The 18,380-nt window shown below is 49.2% G+C and overlaps 2 non-coding genes across 2 annotated transcripts; both read right to left on the bottom strand.

The window, feature by feature from the left end:
- Positions 1 to 16,398: 16,398 nt before the first annotated feature.
- Positions 16,399 to 16,471, bottom strand: Trnat-agu (transfer RNA threonine (anticodon AGU)). The gene has a single exon. It is a non-coding gene; the product is annotated as a tRNA-Thr (tRNA).
- A 1,516-nt stretch (positions 16,472 to 17,987) lies between these two features.
- On the bottom strand, positions 17,988 to 18,060 carry Trnat-agu (transfer RNA threonine (anticodon AGU)). Its single transcript has one exon. It is a non-coding gene; the product is annotated as a tRNA-Thr (tRNA).
- Between the last annotated feature and the right edge of the window lie 320 nt (positions 18,061 to 18,380).

Genomic DNA, 18,380 nt, shown 5'->3' with positions numbered 1-18,380 from the left:
CGCGCCAAAGCGAATGAGCACATTTCGCCTACGGCTTAGGCCGCCCTCCTAGTGTGGCTGCTCGGTGTCTGCAGGCAGCGAGGGTCTGCAAACTTCCTGTGTTCGCACCTATGTCATCTGTGCTTGCTTGTCAGAGACAGACTATCGCAAAACATACAACTCACTCCATGAATTGATTGCTACGGCATCTGTTATCAGCAGTCACAACTAGCAACACCAGTAGCAGCTGACTGCACGCAAAGAATAGGAATGTGCAGTGGGATTTACGTGAACTCGGCGCAAGGCAGATCTTTCCGACATAGGCTTGAGAATCTTACGGGAACACTTGTACTGTTTCTAAATTAAGTGTAGGCGTGGGAGGAGGGTGCTTCCTGCGCACTAATAACAGCACGCTTGTCAATTGTGGATGCTAATCATTCGCTTGTATCTTCCTAGACACACCTGCTGGTTGTGAATTATTCCTCTTGAATGGCAAGGTGCGCATGTAGGTGTGTTAAAAATTCTGGAGGCACTGGGTATTGATCCCAGTACCTTTCGCATACTAAGCGAGCGCTCTACCATCTGAGCTACGCCCGCTCCCCCGAAGACTAATGGTGCTACATACAGCCATATAGACGACACAGACCCTTGCACTCCCATTATTCAGCAGACAAACACTACTCTCTATGTATCCGTTAGGGTGTCTTTCAGGTTTCGTGCATTCTGTATCGAATCGTAGTTGGCCACAATGAAAGTGGCACGTATAACGTCGAAAATAGAATTCGGACACCGCTCTGAGTAAGACCAACGTGTTGTCCACCCTCTAGACTTCAATGAGGTTAAGCCGCGATACCTAAGACAGATCTGCTCCCGATGACACCTCGATAACAGCCGGTCCCCACACTTACATCTTGCTCTCCTTACGTCAGTATACATCATATCAGTCTGTGACGCTGGCTTTGCAACATCTTGTGTGCCTTTTGGTTCGCCGCGACCAACACTTACCATGCACTGACCACAAAAAATGGAGGCGCCGCGGCTTGAACCCTGGACCTTTCACATGCCAAGCGAACGCTCTACCAACTGAGCTACGCCACATGCACGGCCAAACTGCGCTATTCCCCATTCTTTGCGACTCAGATGCGCACGGACACGATGGTTGGTTGGTTTGTAGCGGTGAAGGGAGCAGAGTACAAAGGCGCGGACCCGTTCATATACACAAAAGTTCCAAGTAGTTTTGATGCTCTGGTATTACAAATGCAAATTCCGTCTGTTTTTAACGTCTTAAATTGAAAGAGCCGTCACAAATTGCTCCGTTTTCACTCCTTGTCGACAATCATACAGCACCTGAGGTAACAAACACATCTCGAGCCCCATTGTGCACTCCATTATTCATGCCAACTCAGTGCCTCGCTCTTTACTACTGTGTACCAATCTTGTCGTCCAACTGCAAAACACTGGGCCACAACAAGTTTCCGCGTCTCCATTGCAATGCGCATACTACGAAACGTTCCCCAAACTTGGCACTCACCCTCGCAGCCGTATTTTCCGACTTTCCACGGCGCTCACGCAACGCTCACGCTAGTGACAGCATTATTTATAGTTCGACGTCGCGCCAAAGCGAATGAGCACATTTCGCCTACGGCTTAGGCCGCCCTCCTAGTGTGGCTGCTCGGTGTCTGCAGGCAGCGAGGGTCTGCAAGCTTCCTGTGTTCGCACCTATGTCACCTGTGCTTGCTTGTCAGAGACAGACTATCGCAAAACATACAACTCACTCCATGAATTGATTGCTACGGCATCTGTTATCAGCAGTCACAACTAGCAACACCAGTAGCAGCTGACTGCACGCAAAGAATAGGAATGTGCAGTGGGATTTACGTGAACTCGGCGCAAGGCAGATCTTTCCGACATAGGCTTGAGAATCTTACGGGAACACTTGTACTGTTTCTAAATTAAGTGTAGGCGTGGGAGGAGGGTGCTTCCTGCGCACTAATAACAGCACGCTTGTCAATTGTGGATGCTAATCATTCGCTTGTATCTTCCTAGACACATCTGCTGGTTGTGAATTATTCCTCTTGCATGGCAAGGTGCGCATGTAGGTGTGTTAAAAGTTCTGCAGGCACTGGGTATTGATCCCAGTACCTCTCGCATACTAAGTGAGCGCTCTACCATCTGAGCTACGCCCCCCCGAAGAAGAATGGTGCTACATACAGCCATATACACGACACAGACCCTTGCACTCCCATTATTCAGCAGACAAACACTACTCTCTATGTATCCGTTAGGGTGTCTTTCAGGTTTCGTGCATTCTGTATCGAATCGTAGTTGGCCACAATGAAAGTGGCACGTATAACGTCGAAAATAGAATTCGGACACCGCTCTGAGTAAGACCAACGTGTTGTCCACCCTCTAGACTTCAATGAGGTTAAGCCGCGATACCTAAGACAGATCTGCTCCCGATGACACCTCGATAACAGCCGGTCCCCAAACTTACATCTTGCTCTCCTTACGTCAGTATACATTATATCAGTCTGTGACGCTGGCTTTGCAACATCTTGCGTGCCTTTAGGTTCGCCGCGACCAACACTTACCATGCACTGACCACAAAAAATGGAGGCGCCGCGGCTTGAACCCTGGACCTATCACATGCCAAGCGAACGCTCTACCAACTGAGCTACGCCCCATGCACGGCCAAACTGCGCTATTCCCCATTCTTTGCGACTCAGATGCGCACGGACACGATGGTTGGTTGGTTTGTAGCGGTGAAGGGAGCAGAGTACAAAGGCGCGGACCCGTTCATATACACAAAAGTTCCAAGTAGTTTCGATGCTCTGGTGTTACAAATGCAAATTCCGTCTGTTTTTAACGTCTTAAATTGAAAGAGCCGTCACAAATTGCTCCGTTTTCACTCCTTGTCGACAATCATACAGCACCTGAGGTAACAAACACATCTCGAGCCCCATTGTGCACTCCATTATTCATGCCAACTCAGTGCCTCGCTCTTTACTACTGTGTACCAATCTTGTCGTCCAACTGCAAAACACTTGGCCACAACAAGTTTCCGCGTCTCCATTGCAATGCGCATACTACGAAACGTTCCCCAAACTTGGCACTCACCCTCGCAGCCGTATTTTCCGACTTTCCACGGCGCTCACGCAACGCTCACGTTAGTGACAGCATTATTTATAGTTCGACGTCGTGCCAAAGCGAATGAGCACATTTCGCCTACGGCTTAGGCCGCCCTCCTAGTGTGGCTGCTCGGTGTCTGCAGGCAGCGAGGGTCTGCAAGCTTCCTGTGTTCGCACCTATGAAACCTGTGCTTGCTTGTCAGAGACAGACTATCGCAAAACATACAACTCACTCCATGAATTGATTGCTACGGCATCTGTTATCAGCAGTCACAACTAGCAACACCAGTAGCAGCTGACTGCACGCAAAGAATAGGAATGTGCAGTGGGATTTACGTGAACTCGGCGCAAGGCAGATCTTTCCGACATAGGCTTGAGAATCTTACGGGAACACTTGTACTGTTTCTAAATTAAGTGTAGGCGTGGGAGGAGGGTGCTTCCTGCGCACTTATAACAGCACGCTTGTCAATTGTGGATGCTAATCATTCGCTTGTATCTTCCTAGACACACCTGCTGGTTGTGAATTATTCCTCTTGAATGGCAAGGTGCGCATGTAGGTGTGTTAAAAATTCTGGAGGCACTGGGTATTGACCCCAGTACCTCTCGCATACTAAGCGAGCGCTCTACCATCTGAGCTACGCCCGCTCCCCCGAAGACTAATGGTGCTACATACAGCCATATAGACGACACAGACCCTTGCACTCCCATTATTCAGCAGACAAACACTACTCTCTATGTATCCGTTAGGGTGTCTTTCAGGTTTCGTGCATTCTGTATCGAATCGTAGTTGGCCACAATGAAAGTGGCACGTATAACGTCGAAAATAGAATTCGGACACCGCTCTGAGTAAGACCAACGTGTTGTCCACCCTCTAGACTTCAATGAGGTTAAGCCGCGATACCTAAGACAGATCTGCTCCCGATGACACCTCGATAACAGCCGGTCCCCACACTTACATCTTGCTCTCCTTACGTCAGTATACATCATATCAGTCTGTGACGCTGGCTTTGCAACATCTTGCGTGCCTTTTGGTTCGCCGCGACCAACACTTACCATGCACTGACCACAAAAAATGGAGGCGCCGCGGCTTGAACCCTGGACCTTTCACATGCCAAGCGAACGCTCTACCAACTGAGCTACGCCACATGCACGGCCAAACTGCGCTATTCCCCATTCTTTGCGACTCAGATGCGCACGGACACGATGGTTGGTTGGTTTGTAGCGGTGAAGGGAGCAGAGTACAAAGGCGCGGACCCGTTCATATACACAAAAGTTCCAAGTAGTTTTGATGCTCTGGTATTACAAATGCAAATTCCGTCTGTTTTTAACGTCTTAAATTGAAAGAGCCGTCACAAATTGCTCCGTTTTCACTCCTTGTCGACAATCATACAGCACCTGAGGTAACAAACACATCTCGAGCCCCATTGTGCACTCCATTATTCATGCCAACTCAGTGCCTCGCTCTTTACTACTGTGTACCAATCTTGTCGTCCAACTGCAAAACACTTGGCCACAACAAGTTTCCGCGTCTCCATTGCAATGCGCATACTACGAAACGTTCCCCAAACTTGGCACTCACCCTCGCAGCCGTATTTTCCGACTTTCCACGGCGCTCACGCAACGCTCACGCTAGTGACAGCATTATTTATAGTTCGACGTCGCGCCAAAGCGAATGAGCACATTTCGCCTACGGCTTAGGCCGCCCTCCTAGTGTGGCTGCTCGGTGTCTGCAGGCAGCGAGGGTCTGCAAGCTTCCTGTGTTCGCACCTATGTCACCTGTGCTTGCTTGTCAGAGACAGACTATCGCAAAACATACAACTCACTCCATGAATTGATTGCTACGGCATCTGTTATCAGCAGTCACAACTAGCAACACCAGTAGCAGCTGACTGCACGCAAAGAATAGGAATGTGCAGTGGGATTTACGTGAACTCGGCGCAAGGCAGATCTTTCCGACATAGGCTTGAGAATCTTACGGGAACACTTGTACTGTTTCTAAATTAAGTGTAGGCGTGGGAGGAGGGTGCTTCCTGCGCACTAATAACAGCACGCTTGTCAATTGTGGATGCTAATCATTCGCTTGTATCTTCCTAGACACACCTGCTGGTTGTGAATTATTCCTCTTGAATGGCAAGGTGCGCATGTAGGTGTGTTAAAAATTCTGGAGGCACTGGGTATTGATCCCAGCACCTCTCGCATACTAAGCGAGCGCTATACCATCTGAGCTACGCCCGCTCCCCCGAAGACTAATGGTGCTACATACAGCCATATAGACGACACAGACCCTTGCACTCCCATTATTCAGCAGACAAACACTACTCTCTATGTATCCGTTAGGGTGTCTTTCAGGTTTCGTGCATTCTGTATCGAATCGTAGTTGGCCACAATGAAAGTGGCACGTATAACGTCGAAAATAGAATTCGGACACCGCTCTGAGTAAGACCAACGTGTTGTCCACCCTCTAGACTTCAATGAGGTTAAGCCGCGATACCTAAGACAGATCTGCTCCCGATGACACCTCGATAACAGCCGGTCCCCACACTTACATCTTGCTCTCCTTACGTCAGTATACATCATATCAGTCTGTGACGCTGGCTTTGCAACATCTTGCGTGCCTTTTGCTTCACCGCGACCAACACTTACCATGCACTGACCACAAAAAATGGAGGCGCCGCGGCTTGAACCCTGGACCTTTCACATGCCAAGCGAACGCTCTACCAACTGAGCTACGCCACATGCACGGCCAAACTGCGCTATTCCCCATTCTTTGCGACTCAGATGCGCACGGACACGATGGTTGGTTGGTTTGTAGCGGTGAAGGGAGCAGAGTACAAAGGCGCGGACCCGTTCATATACACAAAAGTTCCAAGTAGTTTTGATGCTCTGGTATTACAAATGCAAATTCCGTCTGTTTTTAACGTCTTAAATTGAAAGAGCCGTCACAAATTGCTCCGTTTTCACTCCTTGTCGACAATCATACAGCACCTGAGGTAACAAACACATCTCGAGCCCCATTGTGCACTCCATTATTCATGCCAACTCAGTGCCTCGCTCTTTACTACTGTGTACCAATCTTGTCGTCCAACTGCAAAACACTTGGCCACAACAAGTTTCCGCGTCTCCATTGCAATGCGCATACTACGAAACGTTCCCCAAACTTGGCACTCACCCTCGCAGCCGTATTTTCCGACTTTCCACGGCGCTCACGCAACGCTCACGCTAGTGACAGAATTATTTATAGTTCGACGTCGCGCCAAAGCGAATGAGCACATTTCGCCTACGGCTTAGGCCGCCCTCCTAGTGTGGCTGCTCGGTGTCTGCAGGCAGCGAGGGTCTGCAAGCTTCCTGTGTTCGCACCTATGTCACCTGTGCTTGCTTGTCAGAGACAGACTATCGCAAAACATACAACTCACTCCATGAATTGATTGCTACGGCATCTGTTATCAGCAGTCACAACTAGCAACACCAGTAGCAGCTGACTGCACGCAAAGAATAGGAATGTGCAGTGGGATTTACGTGAACTCGGCGCAAGGCAGATCTTTCCGACATAGGCTTGAGAATCTTACGGGAACACTTGTACTGTTTCTAAATTAAGTGTAGGCGTGGGAGGAGGGTGCTTCCTGCGCACTAATAACAGCACGCTTGTCAATTGTGGATGCTAATCATTCGCTTGTATCTTCCTAGACACACCTGCTGGTTGTGAATTATTCCTCTTGAATGGCAAGGTGCGCATGTAGGTGTGTTAAAAATTCTGGAGGCACTGGGTATTGATCCCAGCACCTCTCGCATACTAAGCGAGCGCTCTACCATCTGAGCTACGCCCGCTCCCCCGAAGACTAATGGTGCTACATACAGCCATATAGACGACACAGACCCTTGCACTCCCATTATTCAGCAGACAAACACTACTCTCTATGTATCCGTTAGGGTGTCTTTCAGGTTTCGTGCATTCTGTATCGAATCGTAGTTGGCCACAATGAAAGTGGCACGTATAACGTCGAAAATAGAATTCGGACACCGCTCTGAGTAAGACCAACGTGTTGTCCACCCTCTAGACTTCAATGAGGTTAAGCCGCGATACCTAAGACAGATCTGCTCCCGATGACACCTCGATAACAGCCGGCCCCACACTTACATCTTGCTCTCCTTACGTCAGTATACATCATATCAGTCTGTGACGCTGGCTTTGCAACATCTTGCGTGCCTTTTGGTTCGCCGCGACCAACACTTACCATGCACTGACCACAAAAAATGGAGGCGCCGCGGCTTGAACCCTGGACCTTTCACATGCCAAGCGAACGCTCTACCAACTGAGCTACGCCACATGCACGGCCAAACTGCGCTATTCCCCATTCTTTGCGACTCAGATGCGCACGGACACGATGGTTGGTTGGTTTGTAGCGGTGAAGGGAGCAGAGTACAAAGGCGCGGACCCGTTCATATACACAAAAGTTCCAAGTAGTTTTGATGCTCTGGTATTACAAATGCAAATTCCGTCTGTTTTTAACGTCTTAAATTGAAAGAGCCGTCACAAATTGCTCCGTTTTCACTCCTTGTCGACAATCATACAGCACCTGAGGTAACAAACACATCTCGAGCCCCATTGTGCACTCCATTATTCATGCCAACTCAGTGCCTCGCTCTTTACTACTGTGTACCAATCTTGTCGTCCAACTGCAAAACACTTGGCCACAACAAGTTTCCGCGTCTCCATTGCAATGCGCATACTACGAAACGTTCCCCAAACTTGGCACTCACCCTCGCAGCCGTATTTTCCGACTTTCCACGGCGCTCACGCAACGCTCACGCTAGTGACAGAATTATTTATAGTTCGACGTCGCGCCAAAGCGAATGAGCACATTTCGCCTACGGCTTAGGCCGCCCTCCTAGTGTGGCTGCTCGGTGTCTGCAGGCAGCGAGGGTCTGCAAGCTTCCTGTGTTCGCACCTATGTCACCTGTGCTTGCTTGTCAGAGACAGACTATCGCAAAACATACAACTCACTCCATGAATTGATTGCTACGGCATCTGTTATCAGCAGTCACAACTAGCAACACCAGTAGCAGCTGACTGCACGCAAAGAATAGGAATGTGCAGTGGGATTTACGTGAACTCGGCGCAAGGCAGATCTTTCCGACATAGGCTTGAGAATCTTACGGGAACACTTGTACTGTTTCTAAATTAAGTGTAGGCGTGGGAGGAGGGTGCTTCCTGCGCACTAATAACAGCACGCTTGTCAATTGTGGATGCTAATCATTCGCTTGTATCTTCCTAGACACACCTGCTGGTTGTGAATTATTCCTCTTGAATGGCAAGGTGCGCATGTAGGTGTGTTAAGAATTCTGGAGGCACTGGGTATTGATCCCAGTACCTCTCGCATACTAAGCGAGCGCTCTACCATCTGAGCTACGCCCGCTCCCCCGAAGACTAATGGTGCTACATACAGCCATATAGACGACACAGACCCTTGCACTCCCATTATTCAGCAGACAAACACTACTCTCTATGTATCCGTTAGGGTGTCTTTCAGGTTTCGTGCATTCTGTATCGAATCGTAGTTGGCCACAATGAAAGTGGCACGTATAACGTCGAAAATAGAATTCGGACACCGCTCTGAGTAAGACCAACGTGTTGTCCACCCTCTAGACTTCAATGAGGTTAAGCCGCGATACCTAAGACAGATCTGCTCCCGATGACACCTCGATAACAGCCGGTCCCCACACTTACATCTTGCTCTCCTTACGTCAGTATACATCATATCAGTCTGTGACGCTGGCTTTGCAACATCTTGCGTGCCTTTTGCTTCGCCGCGACCAACACTTACCATGCACTGACCACAAAAAATGGAGGCGCCGCGGCTTGAACCCTGGACCTTTCACATGCCAAGCGAACGCTCTACCAACTGAGCTACGCCACATGCACGGCCAAACTGCGCTATTCCCCATTCTTTGCGACTCAGATGCGCACGGACACGATGGTTGGTTGGTTTGTAGCGGTGAAGGGAGCAGAGTACAAAGGCGCGGACCCGTTCATATACACAAAAGTTCCAAGTAGTTTTGATGCTCTGGTATTACAAATGCAAATTCCGTCTGTTTTTAACGTCTTAAATTGAAAGAGCCGTCACAAATTGCTCCGTTTTCACTCCTTGTCGACAATCATACAGCACCTGAGGTAACAAACACATCTCGAGCCCCATTGTGCACTCCATTATTCATGCCAACTCAGTGCCTCGCTCTTTACTACTGTGTACCAATCTTGTCGTCCAACTGCAAAACACTTGGCCACAACAAGTTTCCGCGTCTCCATTGCAATGCGCATACTACGAAACGTTCCCCAAACTTGGCACTCACCCTCGCAGCCGTATTTTCCGACTTTCCACGGCGCTCACGCAACGCTCACGCTAGTGACAGAATTATTTATAGTTCGACGTCGCGCCAAAGCGAATGAGCACATTTCGCCTACGGCTTAGGCCGCCCTCCTAGTGTGGCTGCTCGGTGTCTGCAGGCAGCGAGGGTCTGCAAGCTTCCTGTGTTCGCACCTATGTCACCTGTGCTTGCTTGTCAGAGACAGACTATCGCAAAACATACAACTCACTCCATGAATTGATTGCTACGGCATCTGTTATCAGCAGTCACAACTAGCAACACCAGTAGCAGCTGACTGCACGCAAAGAATAGGAATGTGCAGTGGGATTTACGTGAACTCGGCGCAAGGCAGATCTTTCCGACATAGGCTTGAGAATCTTACGGGAACACTTGTACTGTTTCTAAATTAAGTGTAGGCGTGGGAGGAGGGTGCTTCCTGCGCACTAATAACAGCACGCTTGTCAATTGTGGATGCTAATCATTCGCTTGTATCTTCCTAGACACACCTGCTGGTTGTGAATTATTCCTCTTGAATGGCAAGGTGCGCATGTAGGTGTGTTAAAAATTCTGGAGGCACTGGGTATTGATCCCAGCACCTCTCGCATACTAAGCGAGCGCTCTACCATCTGAGCTACGCCCGCTCCCCCGAAGACTAATGGTGCTACATACAGCCATATAGACGACACAGACCCTTGCACTCCCATTATTCAGCAGACAAACACTACTCTCTATGTATCCGTTAGGGTGTCTTTCAGGTTTCGTGCATTCTGTATCGAATCGTAGTTGGCCACAATGAAAGTGGCACGTATAACGTCGAAAATAGAATTCGGACACCGCTCTGAGTAAGACCAACGTGTTGTCCACCCTCTAGACTTCAATGAGGTTAAGCCGCGATACCTAAGACAGATCTGCTCCCGATGACACCTCGATAACAGCCGGTCCCCACACTTACATCTTGCTCTCCTTACGTCAGTATACATCATATCAGTCTGTGACGCTGGCTTTGCAACATCTTGCGTGCCTTTTGGTTCGCCGCGACCAACACTTACCATGCACTGACCACAAAAAATGGAGGCGCCGCGGCTTGAACCCTGGACCTTTCACATGCCAAGCGAACGCTCTACCAACTGAGCTACGCCACATGCACGGCCAAACTGCGCTATTCCCCATTCTTTGCGACTCAGATGCGCACGGACACGATGGTTGGTTGGTTTGTAGCGGTGAAGGGAGCAGAGTACAAAGGCGCGGACCCGTTCATATACACAAAAGTTCCAAGTAGTTTTGATGCTCTGGTATTACAAATGCAAATTCCGTCTGTTTTTAACGTCTTAAATTGAAAGAGCCGTCACAAATTGCTCCGTTTTCACTCCTTGTCGACAATCATACAGCACCTGAGGTAACAAACACATCTCGAGCCCCATTGTGCACTCCATTATTCATGCCAACTCAGTGCCTCGCTCTTTACTACTGTGTACCAATCTTGTCGTCCAACTGCAAAACACTTGGCCACAACAAGTTTCCGCGTCTCCATTGCAATGCGCATACTACGAAACGTTCCCCAAACTTGGCACTCACCCTCGCAGCCGTATTTTCCGACTTTCCACGGCGCTCACGCAACGCTCACGCTAGTGACAGAATTATTTATAGTTCGACGTCGCGCCAAAGCGAATGAGCACATTTCGCCTACGGCTTAGGCCGCCCTCCTAGTGTGGCTGCTCGGTGTCTGCAGGCAGCGAGGGTCTGCAAGCTTCCTGTGTTCGCACCTATGTCACCTGTGCTTGCTTGTCAGAGACACACTATCGCAAAACATACAACTCACTCCATGAATTGATTGCTACGGCATCTGTTATCAGCAGTCACAACTAGCAACACCAGTAGCAGCTGACTGCACGCAAAGAATAGGAATGTGCAGTGGGATTTACGTGAACTCGGCGCAAGGCAGATCTTTCCGACATAGGCTTGAGAATCTTACGGGAACACTTGTACTGTTTCTAAATTAAGTGTAGGCGTGGGAGGAGGGTGCTTCCTGCGCACTAATAACAGCACGCTTGTCAATTGTGGATGCTAATCATTCGCTTGTATCTTCCTAGACACATCTGCTGGTTGTGAATTATTCCTCTTGCATGGCAAGGTGCGCATGTAGGTGTGTTAAAAATTCTGCAGGCACTGGGTATTGATCCCAGTACCTCTCGCATACTAAGTGAGCGCTCTACCATCTGAGCTACGCCCGCCCCCCCGAAGAAGAATTGTGTTACATACAGCCATATAGACGACACAGACCCTTGCACTCCCATTATTCAGCAGACAAACACTACTCTCTATGTATCCGTTAGGGTGTCTTTCAGGTTTCGTGCATTCTGTATCGAATCGTAGTTGGCCACAATGAAAGTGGCACGTATAACGTCGAAAATAGAATTCGGACACCGCTCTGAGTAAGACCAACGTGTTGTCCACCCTCTAGACTTCAATGAGGTTAAGCCGCGATACCTAAGACAGATCTGCTCCCGATGACACCTCGATAACAGCCGGTCCCCACACTTACATCTTGCTCTCCTTACGTCAGTATACATTATATCAGTCTGTGACGCTGGCTTTGCAACATCTTGCGTGCCTTTAGGTTCGCCGCGACCAACACTTACCATGCACTGACCACAAAAAATGGAGGCGCCGCGGCTTGAACCCTGGACCTATCACATGCCAAGCGAACGCTCTACCAACTGAGCTACGCCCCATGCACGGCCAAACTGCGCTATTCCCCATTCTTTGCGACTCAGATGCGCACGGACACGATGGTTGGTTGGTTTGTAGCGGTGAAGGGAGCAGAGTACAAAGGCGCGGACCCGTTCATATACACAAAAGTTCCAAGTAGTTTCGATGCTCTGGTGTTACAAATGCAAATTCCGTCTGTTTTTAACGTCTTAAATTGAAAGAGCCGTCACAAATTGCTCCGTTTTCACTCCTTGTCGACAATCATACAGCACCTGAGGTAACAAACACATCTCGAGCCCCATTGTGCACTCCATTATTCATGCCAACTCAGTGCCTCGCTCTTTACTACTGTGTACCAATCTTGTCGTCCAACTGCAAAACACTTGGCCACAACAAGTTTCCGCGTCTCCATTGCAATGCGCATACTACGAAACGTTCCCCAAACTTGGCACTCACCCTCGCAGCCGTATTTTCCGACTTTCCACGGCGCTCACGCAACGCTCACGCTAGTGACAGCATTATTTATAGTTCGACGTCGCGCCAAAGCGAATGAGCACATTTCGCCTACGGCTTAGGCCGCCCTCCTAGTGTGGCTGCTCGGTGTCTGCAGGCAGCGAGGGTCTGCAAGCTTCCTGTGTTCGCACCTATGTCACCTGTGCTTGCTTGTCAGAGACAGACTATCGCAAAACATACAACTCACTCCATGAATTGATTGCTACGGCATCTGTTATCAGCAGTCACAACTAGCAACACCAGTAGCAGCTGACTGCACGCAAAGAATAGGAATGTGCAGTGGGATTTACGTGAACTCGGCGCAAGGCAGATCTTTCCGACATAGGCTTGAGAATCTTACGGGAACACTTGTACTGTTTCTAAATTAAGTGTAGGCGTGGGAGGAGGGTGCTTCCTGCGCACTAATAACAGCACGCTTGTCAATTGTGGATGCTAATCATTCGCTTGTATCTTCCTAGACACACCTGCTGGTTGTGAATTATTCCTCTTGAATGGCAAGGTGCGCATGTAGGTGTGTTAAAAATTCTGGAGGCACTGGGTATTGATCCCAGTACCTCTCGCATACTAAGCGAGCGCTCTACCATCTGAGCTACGCCCGCTCCCCCGAAGACTAATGGTGCTACATACAGCCATATAGACGACACAGACCCTTGCACTCCCATTATTCAGCAGACAAACACTACTCTCTATGTATCCGTTAGGGTGTCTTTCAGGTTTCGTGCATTCTGTATCGAATCGTAGTTGGCCACAATGAAAGTGGCACGTATAACGTCGAAAATAGAATTCGGACACCGCTCTGAGTAAGACCAACGTGTTGTCCACCCTCTAGACTTCAATGAGGTTAAGCCGCGATACCTAAGACAGATCTGCTCCCGATGACACCTCGATAACAGCCGGTCCCCACACTTACATCTTGCTCTCCTTACGTCAGTATACATTATATCAGTCTGTGACGCTGGCTTTGCAACATCTTGCGTGCCTTTAGGTTCGCCGCGACCAACACTTACCATGCACTGACCACAAAAAATGGAGGCGCCGCAGCTTGAACCCTGGACCTATCACATGCCAAGCGAACGCTCTACCAACTGAGCTACGCCCCATGCACGGCCAAACTGCGCTACTCCCCATTCTTTGCGACTCAGATGCGCACGGACACGATGGTTGGTTGGTTTGTAGCGGTGAAGGGAGCAGAGTACAAAGGCGCGGACCCGTTCATATACACAAAAGTTCCAAGTAGTTTCGATGCTCTGGTGTTACAAATGCAAATTCCGTCTGTTTTTAACGTCTTAAATTGAAAGAGCCGTCACAAATTGCTCCGTTTTCACTCCTTGTCGACAATCATACAGCACCTGAGGTAACAAACACATCTCGAGCCCCATTGTGCACTCCATTATTCATGCCAACTCAGTGCCTCGCTCTTTACTACTGTGTACCAATCTTGTCGTCCAACTGCAAAACACTTGGCCACAACAAGTTTCCGCGTCTCCATTGCAATGCGCATACTACGAAACGTTCCCCAAACTTGGCACTCACCCTCGCAGCCGTATTTTCCGACTTTCCACGGCGCTCACGCAACGCTCACGCTAGTGACAGCATTATTTATAGTTCGACGTCGCGCCAAAGCGAATGAGCACATTTCGCCTACGGCTTAGGCCGCCCTCCTAGTGTGGCTGCTCGGTGTCTGCAGGCAGCGAGGGTCTGCAAGCTTCCTGTGTTCGCACCTATGTCACCTGTGCTTGCTTGTCAGAGACAGACTATCGCAAAACATACAACTCACTCCATGAATTGATTGCTACGGCATCTGTTATCAGCAGTCACAACTAGCAACACCAGTAGCAGCTGACTGCACGCAAAGAATAGGAATGTGCAGTGGGATTTACGTGAACTCGGCGCAAGGCAGATCTTTCCGACATAGGCTTGAGAATCTTACGGGAACACTTGTACTGTTTCTAAATTAAGTGTAGGCGTGGGAGGAGGGTGCTTCCTGCGCACTAATAACAGCACGCTTGTCAATTGTGGATGCTAATCATTCGCTTGTATCTTCCTAGACACACCTGCTGGTTGTGAATTATTCCTCTTGAATGGCAAGGTGCGCATGTAGGTGTGTTAAAAATTCTGGAGGCACTGGGTATTGATCCCAGTACCTCTCGCATACTACGCGAGCGCTCTACCATCTGAGCTACGCCCGCTCCCCCGAAGACTAATGGTGCTACATACAGCCATATAGACGACACAGACCCTTGCACTCCCATTATTCAGCAGACAAACACTACTCTCTATGTATCCGTTAGGTTGTCTTTCAGGTTTCGTGCATTCTGTATCGAATCGTAGTTGGCCACAATGAAAGTGGCACGTATAACGTCGAAAATAGAATTCGGACACCGCTCTGAGTAAGACCAACGTGTTGTCCACCCTCTAGACTTCGATGAGGTTAAGCCGCGATACCTAAGACAGATCTGCTCCCGATGACACCTCGATAACAGCCGGTCCCCACACTTACATCTTGCTCTCCTTACGTCAGTATACATCATATCAGTCTGTGACGCTGGCTTTGCAACATCTTGCGTGCCTTTTGGTTCGCCGCGACCAACACTTACCATGCACTGACCACAAAAAATGGAGGCGCCGCGGCTTGAACCCTGGACCTTTCACATGCCAAGCGAACGCTCTACCAACTGAGCTACGCCACATGCACGGCCAAACTGCGCTATTCCCCATTCTTTGCGACTCAGATGCGCACGGACACGATGGTTGGTTGGTTTGTAGCGGTGAAGGGAGCAGAGTACAAAGGCGCGGACCCGTTCATATACACAAAAGTTCCAAGTAGTTTCGATGCTCTGGTATTACAAATGCAAATTCCGTCTGTTTTTAACGTCTTAAATTGAAAGAGCCGTCACAAATTGCTCCGTTTTCACTCCTTGTCGACAATCATACAGCACCTGAGGTAACAAACACATCTCGAGCCCCATTGTGCACTCCATTATTCATGCCAACTCAGTGCCTCGCTCTTTACTACTGTGTACCAATCTTGTCGTCCAACTGCAAAACACTGGGCCACAACAAGTTTCCGCGTCTCCATTGCAATGCGCATACTACGAAACGTTCCCCAAACTTGGCACCCACCCTCGCAGCCGACTTTTCCGACTTTCCACGACGCTCACGCAACGCTCACGCTAGTGACAGCATTATTTATAGTTCGACGTCGCGCCAAAGCGAATGAGCACATTTCGCCTACGGCTTAGGCCGCCCTCCTAGTGTGGCTGCTCGGTGTCTGCAGGCAGCGAGGGTCTGCAAGCTTCCTGTGTTCGCACCTATGTCACCTGTGCTTGCTTGTCAGAGACACACTATCGCAAAACATACAACTCACTCCATGAATTGATTGCTACGGCATCTGTTATCAGCAGTCACAACTAGCAACACCAGTAGCAGCTGACTGCACGCAAAGAATAGGAATGTGCAGTGGGATTTACGTGAACTCGGCGCAAGGCAGATCTTTCCGACATAGGCTTGAGAATCTTACGGGAACACTTGTACTGTTTCTAAATTAAGTGTAGGCGTGGGAGGAGGGTGCTTCCTGCGCACTAATAACAGCACTCTTGTCAATTGTGGATGCTAATCATTCGCTTGTATCTTCCTAGACACATCTGCTGGTTGTGAATTATTCCTCTTGCATGGCAAGGTGCGCATGTAGGTGTGTTAAAAATTCTGCAGGCACTGGGTATTGATCCCAGTACCTCTCGCATACTAAACGAGCGCTCTACCATCTGAGCTACGCCCGCCCCCCCGAAGAATAATGGTGCTACATACAGCCATATAGACGACACAGACCCTTGCACTCCCATTATTCAGCAGACAAACACTACTCTCTATGTATCCGTTAGGGTGTCTTTCAGGTTTCGTGCATTCTGTATCGAATCGTAGTTGGCCACAATGAAAGTGGCACGTATAACGTCGAAAATAGAATTCGGACACCGCTCTGAGTAAGACCAACGTGTTGTCCACCCTCTAGACTTCAATGAGGTTAAGCCGCGATACCTAAGACAGATCTGCTCCCGATGACACCTCGATAACAGCCGGTCCCCACACTTACATCTTGCTCTCCTTACGTCAGTATACATTATATCAGTCTGTGACGCTGGCTTTGCAACATCTTGCGTGCCTTTAGGTTCGCCGCGACCAACACTTACCATGCACTGACCACAAAAAATGGAGGCGCCGCGGCTTGAACCCTGGACCTTTCACATGCCAAGCGAACGCTCTACCAACTGAGCTACGCCCCATGCACGGCCAAACTGCGCTATTCCCCATTCTTTGCGACTCAGATGCGCACGGACACGATGGTTGGTTGGTTTCTAGCGGTGAAGGGAGCAGAGTACAAAGGCGCGGACCCGTTCATATACACAAAAGTTCCAAGTAGTTTCGATGCTCTGGTGTTACAAATGCAAATTCCGTCTGTTTTTAACGTCTTAAATTGAAAGAGCCGTCACAAATTGCTCCGTTTTCACTCCTTGTCGACAATCATACAGCACCTGAGGTAACAAACACATCTCGAGCCCCATTGTGCACTCCATTATTCATGCCAACTCAGTGCCTCGCTCTTTACTACTGTGTACCAATCTTGTCGTCCAACTGCAAAACACTTGGCCACAACAAGTTTCCGCGTCTCCATTGCAATGCGCATACTACGAAACGTTCCCCAAACTTGGCACTCACCCTCGCAGCCGTATTTTCCGACTTTCCACGGCGCTCACGCAACGCTCACGCTAGTGACAGCATTATTTATAGTTCGACGTCGCGCCAAAGCGAATGAGCACATTTCGCCTACGGCTTAGGCCGCCCTCCTAGTGTGGCTGCTCGGTGTCTGCAGGCAGCGAGGGTCTGCAAGCTTCCTGTGTTCGCACCTATGTCACCTGTGCTTGCTTGTCAGAGACACACTATCGCAAAACATACAACTCACTCCATGAATTGATTGCTACGGCATCTGTTATCAGCAGTCACAACTAGCAACACCAGTAGCAGCTGACTGCACGCAAAGAATAGGAATGTGCAGTGGGATTTACGTGAACTCGGCGCAAGGCAGATCTTTCCGACATAGGCTTGACAATCTTACGGGAACACTTGTACTGTTTCTAAATTAAGTGTAGGCGTGGGGGAGGGTGCTTCCTGCGCACTAATAACAGCACGCTTGTCAATTGTGGATGCTAATCATTCGCTTGTATCTTCCTAGACACATCTGCTGGTTGTGAATTATTCCTCTTGCATGGCAAGGTGCGCATGTAGGTGTGTTAAAAATTATGCAGGCACTGGGTATTGATCCCAGTACCTCTCGCATACTAAGCGAGCGCTCTACCATCTGAGCTACGCCCGCCCCCCCGAAGAATAATGGTGCTACATACAGCCATATAGACGACACAGACCCTTGCACTCCCATTATTCAGCAGACAAACACTACTCTCTATGTATCCGTTAGGGTGTCTTTCAGGTTTCGTGCATTCTGTATCGAATCGTAGTTGGCCACAATGAAAGTGGCACGTATAACGTCGAAAATAGAATTCGGACACCGCTCTGAGTAAGACCAACGTGTTGTCCACCCTCTAGACTTCAATGAGGTTAAGCCGCGATACCTAAGACAGATCTGCACTCGATGACACCTCGATAACAGCCGGTCCCCACACTTACATCTTGCTC

This window comes from Schistocerca gregaria, chromosome 10 (assembly GCF_023897955.1).
Source record: "Schistocerca gregaria isolate iqSchGreg1 chromosome 10, iqSchGreg1.2, whole genome shotgun sequence".
Lineage (NCBI taxonomy): Eukaryota > Metazoa > Arthropoda > Insecta > Orthoptera > Acrididae > Schistocerca > Schistocerca gregaria.
The sequence above is the reverse complement of the archived record's forward strand: the minus strand, read 5'-3'. Positions and strand labels throughout refer to the sequence as shown.